Source organism: Pteropus medius, unplaced genomic scaffold (assembly GCF_902729225.1).
Source record: "Pteropus medius unplaced genomic scaffold, Ma_sr-lr_union100, whole genome shotgun sequence".
Classification (NCBI taxonomy): domain Eukaryota; kingdom Metazoa; phylum Chordata; class Mammalia; order Chiroptera; family Pteropodidae; genus Pteropus; species Pteropus medius.
Window position 1 is genome coordinate 8,856,166 of NW_024347788.1, and position 16,618 is coordinate 8,872,783.

The 16,618-nt window shown below is 42.1% G+C and overlaps 1 long non-coding RNA gene across 1 annotated transcript; it reads left to right on the top strand.

Annotated features, from left to right (window-relative positions):
* The first annotated feature begins 11,613 nt into the window (after positions 1–11,613).
* On the top strand, positions 11,614–15,877 carry LOC120614384 (uncharacterized). The gene is made up of 2 exons (XR_005655958.1): positions 11,614–12,001; positions 14,283–15,877. It is a non-coding gene; the product is annotated as an uncharacterized LOC120614384 (long non-coding RNA).
* The last annotated feature ends 741 nt before the right edge of the window (positions 15,878–16,618 follow it).

The window sequence follows — 16,618 nt, forward strand, 5'->3', positions numbered from 1 at the left end:
TGACATGGCGTTATGGGTGTTCTTCGGAAACTTTAAATTATGTTGTAGAAAACTTCTAAAATCTTATAACACTTACGTTCTAGCGTTGCGAAGTATCGAGTCCATATGTACAGATAGAGACCGTCTCGAAGTTTCCCTGGACCCTGGTTTCCGCGGCTTCATCTCGACTCCCAAACCACAGGCACCTTTGGGACTCTCGTCTTCATCGTTAGCTGCTTGGAACATCCTCGCTGAGGGGGCCCTGGCCTCTGGGCTCTTCTCCACCTCTTCTTTCAAATTTTGCCTCTATATATACCATTTCTTGGCCAAAAAAATAGGTTCACCCGATAGATCAGCTATTTTAGGAATCTTTTGGTTGCAAATGACAGAAACCTTATTCAAATGAGCTTCAGCAAAAAGATGAGACTTACTGGCTCATGTGGCCTGCTCCCAGCCCAGTGCCTGATGGATCTCTCCATGTCCGCCGTTTCCCTCTGCGTTAGGTTCACCCCAGGTCAGACACTCCCCTCCTGGTTGCAGTGAGATCCAGACTCAGACCCACTGGGCTTGCAACCCCAGATCTTAGCTACAAAGAAGGCCCCGATTTTCCTGGCTTGCGACTCCTTCCCAGATCCGAACCAGTGATCGTAGCCAGGAGGAGAATGGAATGTGTCACCTTATGTGACCCAGGGCAGCAGCAAATGTGGGCACTGAACTGAAGGAAATATCGCGGTCCTGTCACCACAATTAGGGGAAGAACAGCAAGGGAGCGAAAATAACTGATACCACCATGTCGGCTAAATATAAAGAAATCCGAGCCAATGTATTGCCTTTTCCAGGATATTCAGCCCCTGAAGTGTGTGGGTCTCCCTGGGCGATGTCTGCCCCATTGGAGACAGACAGGGGACCATAAACCCTAGTGTTCCCAGATATATCAGTAGAAATCCTTCACAGAAAAGAGTGGGAGGTATTTGAACCTGACTGAGAAGAAAAAGGAGCAGTTTTCCTTTTCAGAGCTAGTCATTGTTATGCATTGTTATTCACGATGCCTTCTTAGGGTTAGCCCCCAGCAGATGCTTGGTACGTGCAGGGGGAGCTCGTTACATGTTTGTCAAGTGGAAGGATGCATAAATAATATAACTTCATTGTATGTACTGGAGGTGTGTTGTAATAAATATATCAGGTTCTTTAGTGTTTCACTTACTTTACATTTCATAAGGTTTGTGCTGATGTATTCTGCCCTATGCTGAACATCTTAATGGTCATATAATCGCAATTTTCTCCATGTAATCTAATGTTCCAGAAAAATTAAAGTGCTAAAATAGCCCATCACCGAGAGTCATGCAATTGAAGGCAAAAATGTCAAAGGGAACAACAACGAGAAACTCAAGTTAGGAATAATATTATCATTTGAATTTGCTGATAGTGCCACGTGTTTGCTGTTAATATTGCTGCTTTCAATTTTAAACACACAAGAAATTGATTTAATGGAGCTTATTGCAAAACGCATCAAATTTATATTTGCTGCAAAGTATGTCCTCTCTTAAACTCAATCTACTTTCTTAGATTTCAAACTCAAAATTAGATTAAAGAAAAAAAATCACTTTTAATCTTCAGAATGCCTAAATACATCCTGTGGCAAATTGACTGTGTCGATTCTAGGTTGCTACATGATAATTCACTCTAAAATTTAGTCACTGAAAACAATAATTTATTTTGATCATGAATCTGCAATTTTGTCAGGGCTAAGCAGGACAATGACTCATCTGCTAAAGTGGGGTCAGGGGGACAGCTTGATTGGGGGCTTGTGGACTCACTTCCACGATAGCTCATTTGCTTGGCTGAGAAGCTGGTACTTCCTATTAGCTGGGAGCTTAGCCCAGATTATGCATTTGGGCCCTTGGTTCCTCTCCTGTGGATCTCTTCACGTGCTGCTTGGGCTTCCTTACAGCATGGAGGTTAGATCTCAAGTGTCAGCATCCCAAGAGACAGGAAGTGAAAGCCCAGAATCTTTAAGGTCTGGATATGAAAACTAACACCGTGTCTCCTCCTCTGAATTCTAATAGTCTATATATATCTCAGTGTAATAAAATAGCCCATAATATCTCAATGAAATAAAATAGCCCAGAAATAAACCCACACCGATATGGTCAATCAATCTGACAAAGGAGACGAGAATATATAATGTATATTGTAAAGAGATGGTAAAGACAGGCTCTTCGATAAGAGATGTTAGGAAAAGTGGAGAGACACATGCAAAAAAAAAAAAAAAAAACCCAAACAAATTGAACCAACTTCTTACAGTATATACAAAAATAAATTCAAGGTGGATTAAAGACTTAAATTTAAGACCTGAAACCACAAAACTCCTAGAATAAAACACAGGCTGCAAACTCTTTAGCATTAGTTTTAGCAATATCTTTCTGGATATATCTCTATGGGCAAAGGCAACGAAAGAAAAAAAAAAACAATGGGACTCCATCAAACTAAAAAGCTCTACGCAGCGAAGAAACCATCAACAAAATGAAAGACGGCCTGCCAACTGAGAGAGGATAGTCACAAATTACACACCCAATAAGGGGTTAATACCCCAAATATCTAAAGAACACATACCATTTAACACCAGAGAAACAAGTTTAAAAAGGAGCAGAGGACTTGAACAGACGTTTCTCCAAAGAGGACACACAGATGGCCAATAGACATATGAAAAGATGCTCAAGGTCACCAATAAGACAAATGCCAATTAAAACCACAATGAGATATCATCTCACACCTGTCGAATGGCTATCATCAATAAATCAACAAACAACAAGTGTTGGCTAGGACGCAGAGAAAAGGGAACCCTCATGCCCCATTGGTGGAAATGTAAATTGGTGTAACCACTATGGAAAATAGTTCAGAGGTTCCTTAAACAACTGAAAATAGAACTATCTCATGACCTGGCAATTCTACTTCTAGATATTTATCCAAAGACATCCAAAACACTAATATAAAAAGATAGATGCGCCCTTATGTTCACTGCAGCACTATCTATAATAGCCAAGACACGGAAGCAACCTCAATGGAAATGGATAAACAACTGGAAAAGATGACGTGGAACATATATACAATGGAACTTTATTTGGCCATAAAAAAGAACAAAATCTCACCATTCGCAACAACACGAGTGGATCTAGGGGGTATTATGCTAAATGAAATAGTCAGCCTGAGAAAGACAAATACTACATATGAGCTCATTTATTATTTGTTGAATCTAAATAACAAAATAAATGAACAAAACAGAAACGGACTCATAGATAGCAGAGAACCAACTGATGCTTGCCAGAGAAGAGGGGGTTTGGAGGTCTAGGTGAAAAAGGTAAAGGGATTAAGAAATACAAAGTGGTAATTACAAAGTAGTCATGGAGACGTAAAGTCTACCTTAGAGAATACAGTCGATAATACTGTAACAACTATGTATAGTGCCAGCTGGGTACCAGACTAATCATGGGGATTATTGCACAGATTTTATACATGTTTAACTTCTATGTTGTACATCTAAAACTAATATAAAAGAACACTGAATGTCAACTGTCATTTTTAAAAATAGTTAAATTGGGGAGGAAAAAGAAAATAATGGGATTATAATTCTTGGCAAAAGAAAACAAGACACATTGCCTACCAGAGACTCACGTCATGTACGGATTGCAAGTAAAGGGATGGGAAAGATATTTCATGAAAATGGAAACAAAACAGCAGGAGTAGCAATATTTACATCAGACAAAATAGACATTCAAACAAAGGCAATTAGAGACAAAACAAGACATTCATAACGATAAAGGGATCACTCCAAGAAGATATAACCCTTGTAAACATTGATGCACCCAACATAGGAGGAGCTAAATAAAGCAACTATTGACCGACATACAGAGAGAGAATGACCATAGTACACTCACAGTGGGGGACTTTAACACTCTATTGACATTAACGGACTGAACTTCCAGACAGAAAAGCAACTAGAAAACAGCAATATTCAATGACAAACTAGACCAGATAGACTTAATTGGCATTTTTAGAGCATTTCACCCCAAAGCAGCAGAATATACATTCTTATCAAACACGCATGGAACATTTTCCAGAAAAGACTACACATTAGGCCACAAAAAAAGTCTCAATAAATTTAAGAAGACTGAAATCATATCAAGAGTCTTCTCCAATTACAATGGTATGAAACTAGAAATCAATACAAGAAAAAAACCCCAAACAAACAAATGCATGCTAAATAAGATGCTACTAAACAATGAATAGGTTAACAACAAGATCAAGGAAGAAACCAAAAGATACCTTGAGACAAATGAAAACACAATGACCCAAAATCTATGGGACGCAGTGAAAGCAGTCCCAAGAGGGAAATTCATAGCAACACAGGCTTACCCCAAGAAACAAGAAATGTCTCAAAAACAATCTAACCTTATACTTAAAGGAATAGAAAAAGAAGAACAGAAATGCAATGAATCATTCATGAATACTTAGAACAGTTATAGGCCTACAAGTTCAACAATCTATAAGAAATGGATAAATTTCTAGAAGCATATAATCTTCTAAGACTAAAACAAGAAGACAGAAAATCTGAACAGACCAATTACTACCTTTGAAATTGAAGCAGTCATCAAAAAACTCCCTACAAATAAAAGTCCAAAATCAAATGGTCTCACAGGAGAATTCTGCCAAATATGTAAAGAATTAATACCTATCCTTCTTAAACTATTTAAAAAATTGAAGAAAGAGGAACTCTTCCAAACTCATTTTACAAAATGAGCATTGTCCTGATACCAACACCAAACAAACATCTTAGGAAAAAAGCAAACTACAGGCCAATATTCTTGATGAACATGCATGCAAAATTTCTCAACAAAATATTAGCAAACTGAATTCAACAATACATTATAGGATTATACTCTATGACCAAGTGAGATTTATTGCAGGAATACAAGGATGCTTCAACATCCATAAACCAATTAATGTGATACATCAAAGAATGAAGGGTAAAAATCATATCTCAGAAAAAGTTCAATATCCTTGACATAAAAACATCCTTTTATGATAGAAACTCTCAACAAAGTGGGTATAGAGGACATACCTTAATGTAGTAAAGGCTCTATATGACAAGCCCACAGCTAACATCTTCAATCCTGAAAAGCTGACTTTCCTCTAAGATCACGAACAAGACAAGTACATCCACAATCACCACTTCTATTTAACATAGTACTGGGAGTCCTAGGCACAGCAGAAAACGAGAAATCGAAGGCATCAAAATCAGAAAAGAAGAAGTATAGCTACTATTTGCAGATGTCGTGACACTGCATATAGGAGACCCTAAAGACTCCACTGAAAAAACGATCAGAACTGATCAATGAATTCACTAATGTGCAGGATACAAAATCAATACACAGAGATCTGTTGCATTTCTCTACACCACTAATAAACTATCAGTAGGAGAAATTAAAACAATCTCATTTACAACTGCATCAAAAAGCATAAAATACTTAGGAATAAATTTAAAGCAGTGAAAGACCTGAACCCTGAAAACTGTAAGACACTGAAGACATTGAAGAGGATACAAATAAATGGAAGGATATACCACGCTCGTCGATTGGAAGGATTAATATTGTTAAAACGACCTTACCACCCAAAGCGATATACAGATTCGGTGCAGTTCCTACAAAATAGCAATAGCCTTCTTCTCAGAACTAGAAAAACTAATCCTAAAATTTATATGGAACCACAAAAGGTCAATAGCCAAAGAAATCTCAAGAAAGAAAGAATGAGGTATAACGCTCCCTAATTTCAAACTACGCTACAAAACTACGATCATCAAAATAATACGGTAATGGCATAAAAACAGATATATATATATTTCTAGGCTATTTTAGTACTTCGAGATATCTATCTATCTATCTATCTATCTTTCTTTCTATCTATCTATCTATCTATCTATCTATCTATCTATCTATCTATCTATCTATCTACCTATCTATCTCAGTCAGAGCCTAGAAGTGTGGAGAGGAGACAGCGACCTCTCTTTCCATAGGACAAATGTGAAAAAATTATACAGCCGTGCTTGTAAATGCCACGGTGACCTCAGTCTCGACTCTTGCTCATATAGATGAAGTTTCACTGATACATTGAATTGTAATAATCTCAGTTTTGTAAGACGCTCAGAACTAATTCAGCTTAGCATATGAGACATCACCCTTGATTTAAACACTTTGGCTTCAATTCATCAATGAGATGATTCTAAAGATGCATAAATTCCTCCCTTGAGACCTGCGCTGACTAACCCTCATAGGTCGAGGTGCCCTGATCACAGCACACAGCTGGGATTTGGTTCACGGCTGTAACACCCTTCACCGCAGCTAAAGAAGTCGGGGCGGAGCATGCTGAAAGACTGGTCAGCCAAGGTACGCCTACTCTTCTTGTGTGAGAAATAGCCCCTGAGTTGGAACGCTTCACCTCTTGCCAGAAAATTGTCCAGAACAATTCACATGTAAACTCTTCACTGTGACTCTTTGCTTGAGTTATTTGGGGATGTGGTTGGTTAAGCACAAAGTGAACACATAAAGAGCTTTCCGAGAAAACAGTGGGGCTATTCAGTGCATCCCCAGGAAACACAATCTCTGTTTGTGAGATCGGATCCCCTCCTGGGAAAGGATTTCAGGGATGATACAATCTGTGTTTCTCCTACCAGGAAATGATGCCCGAATCGGGAGTACCACACATACCTAAGGATGAGACACGGAGGTGTCACAGAGTGAGTGTGCATTTATTTTTAACAACCGAGAAAATTGAACCTTTCTGGGGACCCAGCATGACCTGGGGTATAATAGAAAAAAAATGCAACTTTTGTCATACTCTTCTTGCTATTTCTCTCCTGCTCAGATTTCTTTTGGGGCCTTCCCCATGAATTGAGAGACATCAGTGCTGGTCACTGTTTGGTCAGCACGTGGTGTCCAGTCCCTGGCAATTCTGTGGTCCTCATGCAGGATGAGAAGCGGGATGAAAAACAGTGTGGATATCGTCACCGGCCTTTATCTACCCCAAGACTCACAGGACCTGTGAGGGTAAAACCTGGAGACTCATTTTCCCAAATGGAAGCTTTCATTCGTTGGCGAAGTGTGTGTTATTTTGCATATTGCGTAGAAGTGTTCTAATGTAAACACAGAGAAGCGTTCTTACTATGTGCAAAATGCCATCCCCCAAATTTGGCCACGATCAGATAATGCAGATTTTAATTCCTACCTACCCTTTTTTCAGGATCTGACGCTCTCCTGGGACTGTTCTTTGAGCCTAAATTTATGTCCCCATCAGTAGAAGAAACCTGTTTCGCTTCTTGTGTGTTTGTGCACGTCAGACCCTCTGAAAAGGTAGAAAAAAACTTGGTTATATTTCCCTTTCAAGAAACACTCATAGCCAAGGGAACTGGAAAAGAATCCAGGTTAAGACTATTGTTAACTGGTTTTTAATTAATGAGGCTTAAAAACGTACAATGATGAGTAACTGGTCCTTTGAGTAAAACCAATAAACAAAAGCAAATATTCTTATTATCTTTTAAATAATTTGTCACCACATCTTCAAACTTGAATGTGCTTTGCATGTACCTCTGGAAAATTCTCATATAAATAAATTTATTGTGTCCCCCTTTTAACCTTATACATTTCTTGTGCGAATGCATTTCTATTTAAATCTAACTATTATTCTTTTAAATATCACATTTCGAAATGCAGCACATAAAGAACTATTTAGATCTTTATTTTTCCACAAGTCGGGAATGTAATCTGCCTGCAACAGCTGCTGTCTTTCTTGGTGATCGGGTGTTTTCCTCCTTCTGTGTTCACCATGGACCCTGGAGGCTCAGGAATTGCATCTTCAACTTAGTCCTGGTCATTCTTCTGAGACAGAAGGGGACCTTTCTCTTACCAGTGCGACATAAAAATTCTATATTTTCTTTATTTTGCCCCTTGTTTCAAATATCTGTCCTATGATTCAAGGCTTTAGACTTATTTTTCAATTTTCTCTAAAAGCCCACCCTCTACTTTGTTTTCCAAATCTTCCTTTTTTATTTTATTTAGGACAGTGAATGCGAGTTCTGTCTTCTTTGTGACTAGTGTCTCTATGTTCCCCTCTTTCTTTTATTTATCCTGGTTATCTTACACTAACTTTTGTTGACCTCCCTAACTGGGTTAGCCAGTTCCTCCCATTGTTTATAAATTCTGGTTTGGCACTCTCTCTCTCTCTCTCTCTCTCTCTTTCTCTTTCTCTCTCTCACTCTCTTTTTCTCTCTGTCTTTCTCTCTCTTCTGTCTCTCTCTCTCCTGACCCCCACCCCCATCCCTCTCTCTCTGTAAGGAGGTGTAGTCTATAGACATGAAAGTGGGGATGCTACTTTCATAGTTATTTATAAGTGACTGACAGGATTGGAGGATGGGGATAAACTGGATTAAAACACAAGCGTCCAGTGATGAAGATGCCAGGTGAACATCTACAAAGGATAAAAGAAAAGGACGAGTCTCCATGGTTATGAAAATCTAGACAGGGAAAGACCGGTCATCAAAGAAAGAAAGAACTTGAGCTAGAATGGAGGTCAAGAGTGAGGTAAGGTCATAGGGTTCTGATCATAAAACTCAGAAGAGGAGCAAATTAAGTACCAAGGATAAGGGAAGGGATCCACATTAGATCAAACTAAGGAGAGTCCCACAGGAAAGAGCATCTGCAGAATGGGAACGAGGGAGATTGAAAGCACAGAAAGCCGGACCTGGGCGTGTGCTCTGCAGACTCAGCACCTGGCCTATGATGAGGCCTTTGGGTAAAGTTCGTCCCCTGAAATAGCGAGGCCTCTGAGACAGAGGCAAACATCAAAGTGAAGGAGCTGGTGTTTGCGGATGAGTTTTCAGCCCCAACTCTGCTCCTTAAAGCTGGGTGGTCTCTGCAGAAAAGGGAATTTGAGGACCTCAGTTTTTCAAGGAGTCCTAAGCAGATATTGGTCATTATCCTTCTTTAATTTCTTCTTCATGCTGTGCACTCTGTATTCTGAGCCACCTGTAGTCATGACAGGAATTCCTACATTTCCCTCCTTTATTCCGCCTCTCTCTTGTTAAGTGTGGGGAACATTGTAAAGATTCAACGAGACACAGAATGTAGACGCACTATGTGAACACAAGGGCACGGAAGCTGAATGCAACCGCTCTGGGTTGGTGTGTTCGAGGCCGCTGTGAGTTCTTGTCCTCTGACTGTATTAAGTTAAAGTAAACCCTGAGTGTAACTTCATAAGATTTCGGGATGAAATATTTTTCAGCAGACATTTACTGAGCCTCACGTAGGACCCGGGCTGAGCCATGGGGCTACAAGGTACATATATACCTGAGGCTGCGAGCTGGGTCTGCGGGACAGGCCAGGTGACCTTGGGCCCACAGAGCCTGAAGTTTATGCGATTTGCAAGGCTCTCTTCAAGGAAAAAAAAAATACTAAATTACAAATATACAGTTATGTATAAAAGAGAAATTTTATTTACAGTGAGAAGAGAAATGACAACCGATTCCAAATTTCAAAACTCCGACGAGTCCCACAAATATCACGAAATCCAGGGAGAAAACACTTGACATAGTATTTTTATTAACTCGCTGCATAACAAACTTCTATAACGCTTTCCCTGTATAGTTTCTCTATGCTCCGATCACCTCTTCACATGACGATGATTTTTTATGATTGTTTTTCACAGAGAGACAGAATCGTCATTCAGTCTTTCCTCAAGCATAGTTCACTAAATTTTTTTTTTTTAGTGTTGATCAATTCGATTCAGTGTGATTAAAGGTCCAATCATTCCATTTCAATTTTACATATTTAAAGATTAGAAGAAAGTATGTGACATCTCAGCACCTGTTTTCCCTAACTGCCCTTATGGGCCCAGTGCCCAGATGACAGGCCGTTACTATGACGAAGCCTCTGGCCTCCTGGCAAGGAGTGTCACCGCGCCGGGTGAGTCAGCCTGCGGGCAGCAGGAGTCCCTGGCAACCACACCACAGCAGGACAGCTAGTTTCCCTTAACTAGACATGGAAGCGTTTACGAACCACATGAGTGTACCCGACGAGATCCAAATAAATGTTTAACTCGCCTCTCCCTGAACTGGATCCCCCAATGCTCTTGGCCACTCCAGGCTACCCGACTGAGGACACCTGTGCCAGGCGGGGTGGGGCGGAGTGGAAAGAGACAGGGCACGTAGCTTTTTTAAATTTACTTGTTTGTTTGTTTATTTAATGGTGACATTGGTTAACGAAATCCAGTAAGTTTCAACTGTATACTTTAACAGTAAAGCATATATATATTTATACTGTGTGTTCACCTCCCATAGTTAGATTTCTTTCCGTCACCACATATTTGACCCCCTTTACCTCGTCTACCTCCCCACTACCCTCTGGTAACCACTAGTGTATTGTCCATGTCCATGAGTCTCTGTTTGTTTGTCCTGCTCATTTGTCGCTTTTAGGTTTATATCCCACATATAAGTGATATCATGTGATTTTCAACTTTTTCCATCTGGCTTACTTCACTTAGCATGATTATCTCAGAGTCCATCCATGTTGTCAAAAATGGCAGTATTTCATCTCTTCTTATGGCTGAGTAATATTCCATTGTATATATGTACCACTGCTTCTTTATCCAAGCATCTATTGTAGGACACTTTGGTTGCTTCCATGTCCTGGCCACTGTGAATAATGCTGCTATGAACATCGGTGTGCAAATATCTTTTCGGTTATGGGTTTTCAAGTCTTTGGGGTAAATACCCAGTAGAGGGATTGCTGGATCATATGGTAGATCAATTCTTAGTTTTTTGAGGAACCTCCATACTGTTTTCCATAGTGGCCGTACCAATTTGCAGACCCACCAGCAGTGTATGAGGGCTCCTTTTTCTCCGCATCCTCTCCGACATTTATTATCACTTGTCCTGTTGATTATAGCTATTCTAACAGGTATGAGATGGTATCTCATTGTGGTTTTGATTTGCATTTTCTTAATAGCTAGCGATGTTGAGCATCTTTCCATATATTTGTTGGCCATTTGTATGTCCTTTAGGGAGAAGTGTCTGTTCGGATCACTTAGCTTTTTACAATTAAAATAGATGACGCCTTCAAAATCTACAAAGATCTCTGGCCTCAAGGGCGTGTGATGCCTGGGGCCTTGGAAGGGGCCTTTGCAAATGAAGCATCCTTAGTTTCAAGCTTTATGAACCTCCATGTAAATCCACCTCCAAGAGACAAGGAGGTAACTCAAGTGTGTGAACAAAGACTTCACAGTGGTATTGAACTTGGAGCCAAGTCTTGAAAAATAAGGAGACATTTTTTTAGAAGCCAGCCTACGAGGCAGTGCCGGGTAAAGAGACAAAGAAGGAATGGTAAAAACGAAAGGAGAATCAGGTGAGAAAGATGCCTTCGAAGAGTTTTAGAGAAAATACCACAGGGAATGGTTAAGTGATGTGTTGGGTCCAAGCAGATGAGAACATGCAGGAGTCTTTTGGATTCTATAACTAGGTTGCCACGTGGTGACTTTGCCACAGCAGTCTCAGAGACGTGGCGGGAGTCGGGGACTGATTTTAGGGGGCTGGGGAGTGTGGATAGATTAAAGGGAAGTTGATATTTTGATTCTAATCCTTCAAGAAGAGTGCCTGGGAAGGGAAGAAGGAGTAGAGTATTGTAGTTATGGGAAAGCTTTGAGATGAAGCAATCTTCATCGGGATGCTTTCTTTAATTAGAAAAGAGTGTGACCAGGTACTTAAGAATGCCCCAGAAGGCAGTGCAGTGGGGAAGCGGAGAGAAGTTTCCTCGGTCTGAGCAGAAGACATGTGGTCTCCATCTGCTCATAATGTCACACAACTGCTTCTCAGGACGCTCTAGCTCTCTGAATCGCTTTCCAACACCGGCCAGCTGAGCAAGCGGGCAAGTGAGCAAGACCTCAGAGGAGTCTGTATGGGCTCATCACAACATTCCAAGTGGTAGGTAGCCCATCCACACCTCGGCCCTGCCCTTGATTCCACATATCCAACGTACTGCTGTTTGCGATCTGTTCTCCTCGACCCCCACCTCCCAGCCTCACCCCTTCCACCAGTCCTCTGTCTCTGCCTCCACACTATCTCTCTTCTTTTGTGATATAAAATAGTTGCCATCACTTACCTTCAAAGCTATAGCTTTCAAATGGCTGCATAGTATTCCATAACATAGAATAACCATGAGTTTTTCTAAATTTCTTGTTGGACAAGTGATCCGCTTCAAGATGATTGCGTGGTTATCTAAACATTTGTATATAGTTGTTGCTTATTTCCTGAGGATAAATGTCAAAGCTTTGCAAGAAACGAAATCACTTGCACCAAGATATGCGTATTTTATGCCTTTTGACACACATTGCCAAGTTCCTTTTCTGGTAGCTCGGATGTTTGATGATAATGAAGCTCTGGGAGACCATAAGCTTTTGCATTTGGTGGAAAACATTTGAATAATACAATAACATGGAAAACCTGAAGCCATCATCTGACATATTTGGGTAAAAACTGGAATCGATTGTTTTTGCCTCTTTTTGAATTTACTAAGTAATGGAGAACTGGCCTCCACATTTTCCACTTATTGTGAAAAGTTATTAAGGTCAATTAAATTGCTTCAGACTTGGAAGATTTCTCGAGTTCCCGGACTGTGGTTACTGACCTGACTGGTCGACCTGGGCTGAAAAATACTTCCTGGCAGTCATCAGGCCATTATGCTGGGATCTAGAAACATGAGAACTAACAAGAGAAAGATTTTACTCACCAAATAAACAAACAAGTATGGTGGATGCATAAAAAGCAGCTAGACCAGGACAATGAACGTAACCACAGAGAGAAGGGCCAAAAGACCCACCTCCCGCCCAGCACCCCCAGAAGTCCTGAACCCTGACCCTTTCCTGGTCATTCCCTGGGCCCTGGATTCTAGGACCTTGCTGAATAATAGTCCGAGGACAAATGAGGTGCTAAAAAAAAAAACAGAAGGAGATCTTTCGAGAGGCTTCCTCTCAGAAGGTTTTACCAAATTTCCGGGAATGTGTGGGAAGCCTGGGCCACAGAAAGCCTGGGTGATCCATGAATATAAACATATCACTAGGGGAAATCCAGCTTTATATATTTTTAACAAAAGCCCCCTTTTAAAAATGCCTCGGTTTAAAAAAAATGTTTCTTTCTCCAAATTACACTTACGTAGTGGCATCAAATAAAAAGCTCTTTGATAAAACCCTGCATGTTTCGGAAAGAGCAGAGATGAGAAAGACATGGCTGAGAGCCATGTTTGGTCATGGCTTCTTAGCTACTGAACTGCAATCATTCAGCAGAAAAGGGCAAGACCATTATGCCACCTAGTCACAGCCTCGAACCGAAACCCATTAATAAGTCATGTTTCACCTAGTCAATTAATGATCAACAAACGCCTCGAACTCTGACCAAGAAGCCCAGATATCGGGACAGTGTCAACTAACAGCTGAGACTGTCAACTAAAAATAGTGCTTTGGATTTAAATGAGTGACTCAGATTTGATTCCCGTGCTTGCTTGTGCATAGGAGAGGTTTTAAAATGGTTTTCTTTTCTGTGAAAAGAGGGTTTTAGTGCAACCATCTGGGCGGGGAGCTCAGACTTAGCACTGTGGGAGTTGGGTGCACCCATATTTCAGCCTCCAGGGCCCTGGGGGTACTCGGCGCTGTTAGCCTCTTAAGCAGATCTGTGCGCTTAACTCTCCAGTGCAGATCACCAAGGAGCCAGAGGATGGCTCAGGAAATCATGTCAAAGTTTTAAACCATTTCCAGACAATTCTCCCTATGTATTCTTCCCATCATTCTTCTTCATAAGATGAGGACAATTAGAAGGCTAACTAGTCAAAGACAAATGACACAAGGTAAATGACCCAGGATTCTCCTTGGCAGAGATGATGAACTAAGAACCAAACATATCTTTCCAGAATGTGCCCATATGCATGATAAATCTAATATGTTGGCCAATGCGACCAGATGATTTATGATAAAGTCTACAATAAAATATACATTTCTTGTCCATTGGAGTTGAGTATTTTTTTACTGAGTTTAATTCCGTATTGGCTAATCAGATTGGTCACTGTGCTTTTCCTAATTGCAATCGTGTCACTATATGTCAGGCCAATGCAAGATTTTCAAGCTTTGCGTTCTCAAGGTTTTGCCGCTGTGAAAATGTAGACCCCTTGCATCTGGGCAGTTTCTTTGTTATGTGTAAGCTTCTCTGCCCTCAGGTGTCGCCTGCCCCACAGCCAGTTACCGGATCCCATTAATGCCGCGGGAACACACTATCTGCCTTCGCTCCCTGCCTGGCTTTTCATACTTTGGGTACCCCTCCTTTCTGAGAGCGGAGAATGGAGTCTAGAGAAAATTTGCAAGTCACTTTTCTATGGGAATTGCAGACCGGTAATACCTGTCCAAAACCCAGTGACCATTTCCAAGTGGGACAGCAGAGGAAGGGGAAGTCAACTGTGAAACCTACTAAGTAAAGAGGCTGAGTCAAACTGCCATGTGATGCGGCTCAGGTTTGAGACCGTGAGGCTTCGAGAGAATTCCCTGAGCTGAAAATTCACAGCAGCTTACCACGGCTCCTTCGGCCTCGTGAGAGTGGATGCAAAGCAGACACAGCCGGTTGGAGGCACTAGAATTCAGAACTGGGGCCTCTAACAAGATCTTACTGACAGACCCCAGTCCAAGTAAACTGGACTCTTCTCACAGGCCTCTTTTAAGGCGGTGTTAGCAACGTCAAGAGCACTGGGGATTCCTGGTCTCGCCGTCAGACTGAGGACAGACTCCGGGAGCTGGGAACAACTGTGTGAGCCCCAGACGTCTTTTCCATGGGAGTCAGGAGCTGCCTGGGGAGGGAGCAGACCCTCTGGCCTTATTTCTGTCCAAACCCTGTTCCCTTCCCTTTCTTCATTAGTCTCTGAACTGTCATCAGACTCCTCCAGCTCCTAAACCCCAACATTAAGACCTGTAGAAACACCTTAAGTGTGTCTGCGGAGGGGTCAGCCTTGCAAGCGAGCCCAGCACTTGTCTGATTGGGCTTCGGGCCATTGTCACCTGGGCCGCTTTCACCTGCCCTGCACGAAGACGCTGCTGACACCGACTTAGGCCCGCTGCTGGTTTTGAATCTTTGCCAAAGAGCCAGAGCTTGTGTGGCACGCAGGGGGCATGGACCCTCCCTAGAGCGTGCCTCCCCCTCCCCAAAGGAAGCAGAGTAGACAGTCGGCAAACAGGAATGGAGAATGCATTATGCACTGCAAGAAGGGAGGTGCCCCATGAGGGCGGAATGGCACCCACTTGTCAAGAGGGAGCAGCCGTGTCTCAGCCGTGTCTGTCTCTGTCTGTCTAAAGGCAGGCTGTGTAATGGCTTCTCGGGAGAGAGGCAGAGTTAAAGAAGGAGGGAAGGAGAGCGAGGATTGGAGAGGCAGGCAGGACAGGCCATCACCCCTCCTTTTGTCCCAAAGAATGCCAGGAAAATAATGATCCCTGGAAAGAAGTAAATGCAGCCTGTACCCCATGATGGCGGTGGATGATGGCTTTCTCATTTGAAAACTGGACGGCGCCGGTGGAAACTGGCAGTGAGTTTCACAGGCTTCCAAGCTGTGCAGTCTTTCAATGGGCTGGAAGGTCGATGGGTTACTTCCGGGAATTTCATTCATTCCTTGAATTCTTTTCTGAGGGGATCTGAGATAAACTGCTGAATTATAGTGCCAGGCAGGAGCTGCAAAGCAGCCTCAGTGATGATAAACGAATGCCAGGGAAGGCCCAGCAAAGAGCAGGACCCGAATGTTCTGGCACCGAATAAAGACCTTGCCACCCACAACCCATTGTTCTGTGTGTTTTTATTAAACTACGGTGACCTTGTCTAGTTGACACCTTGGAATCGCCCTTTATTATAAACTCTTAAATGACGCTAAGATTAAAAAATAATAAGAATAATAATTCCTGATTTGCTGGACTCATCGTGAGATAACACTGGTAATCAGAGTTTTAGTGGCTTGTATGATCTTACAGAGGTCTGAATGTGACTTGGCAAACTCTAGTCAAAATGACGGTTGCCTTGGACGTGTGATCCCGCGTGAAGCTTCCTTTTACGGAGATAAATTTAAGAGCACTTAGACACTGGTTAGCCAAGGAGGATGATGATAATAATGAGATTTTAAAATACAATGGCCAAAAAAAAAAAAAAAAAGAATTTTCATTAATGGAACCCGGAAAAACTGGCTTGGGAGAAAGCGGATCTAGTACATACCGAGTGTAAGATGTTGGTGAGCCATCAGGTTAGAAACGGTACCTTGGCAGGAGGCGTAACCTGGAGAAAGTGTCGGAAATCAGCCCCACGGGGAAGCCAAGGATGCAGATGCGACTGGAACGGGAGAGCTGCAGAGGGCACGGCCCCAGCCAGTGAGGTCAGCGGGGCTGACGGCCCGAGGTGGCCCGAGGTCCGTCGGCTCCAAGACGCTCCCCTCGGCTCTGCGCTCTGCAGTGTGGGGCTCCTTGCTGTTCACCCCGCACCTTAGGGCCTCAGCGCTGGGTTCCCTCCCGGCCTGGACGAGCCCCGCGT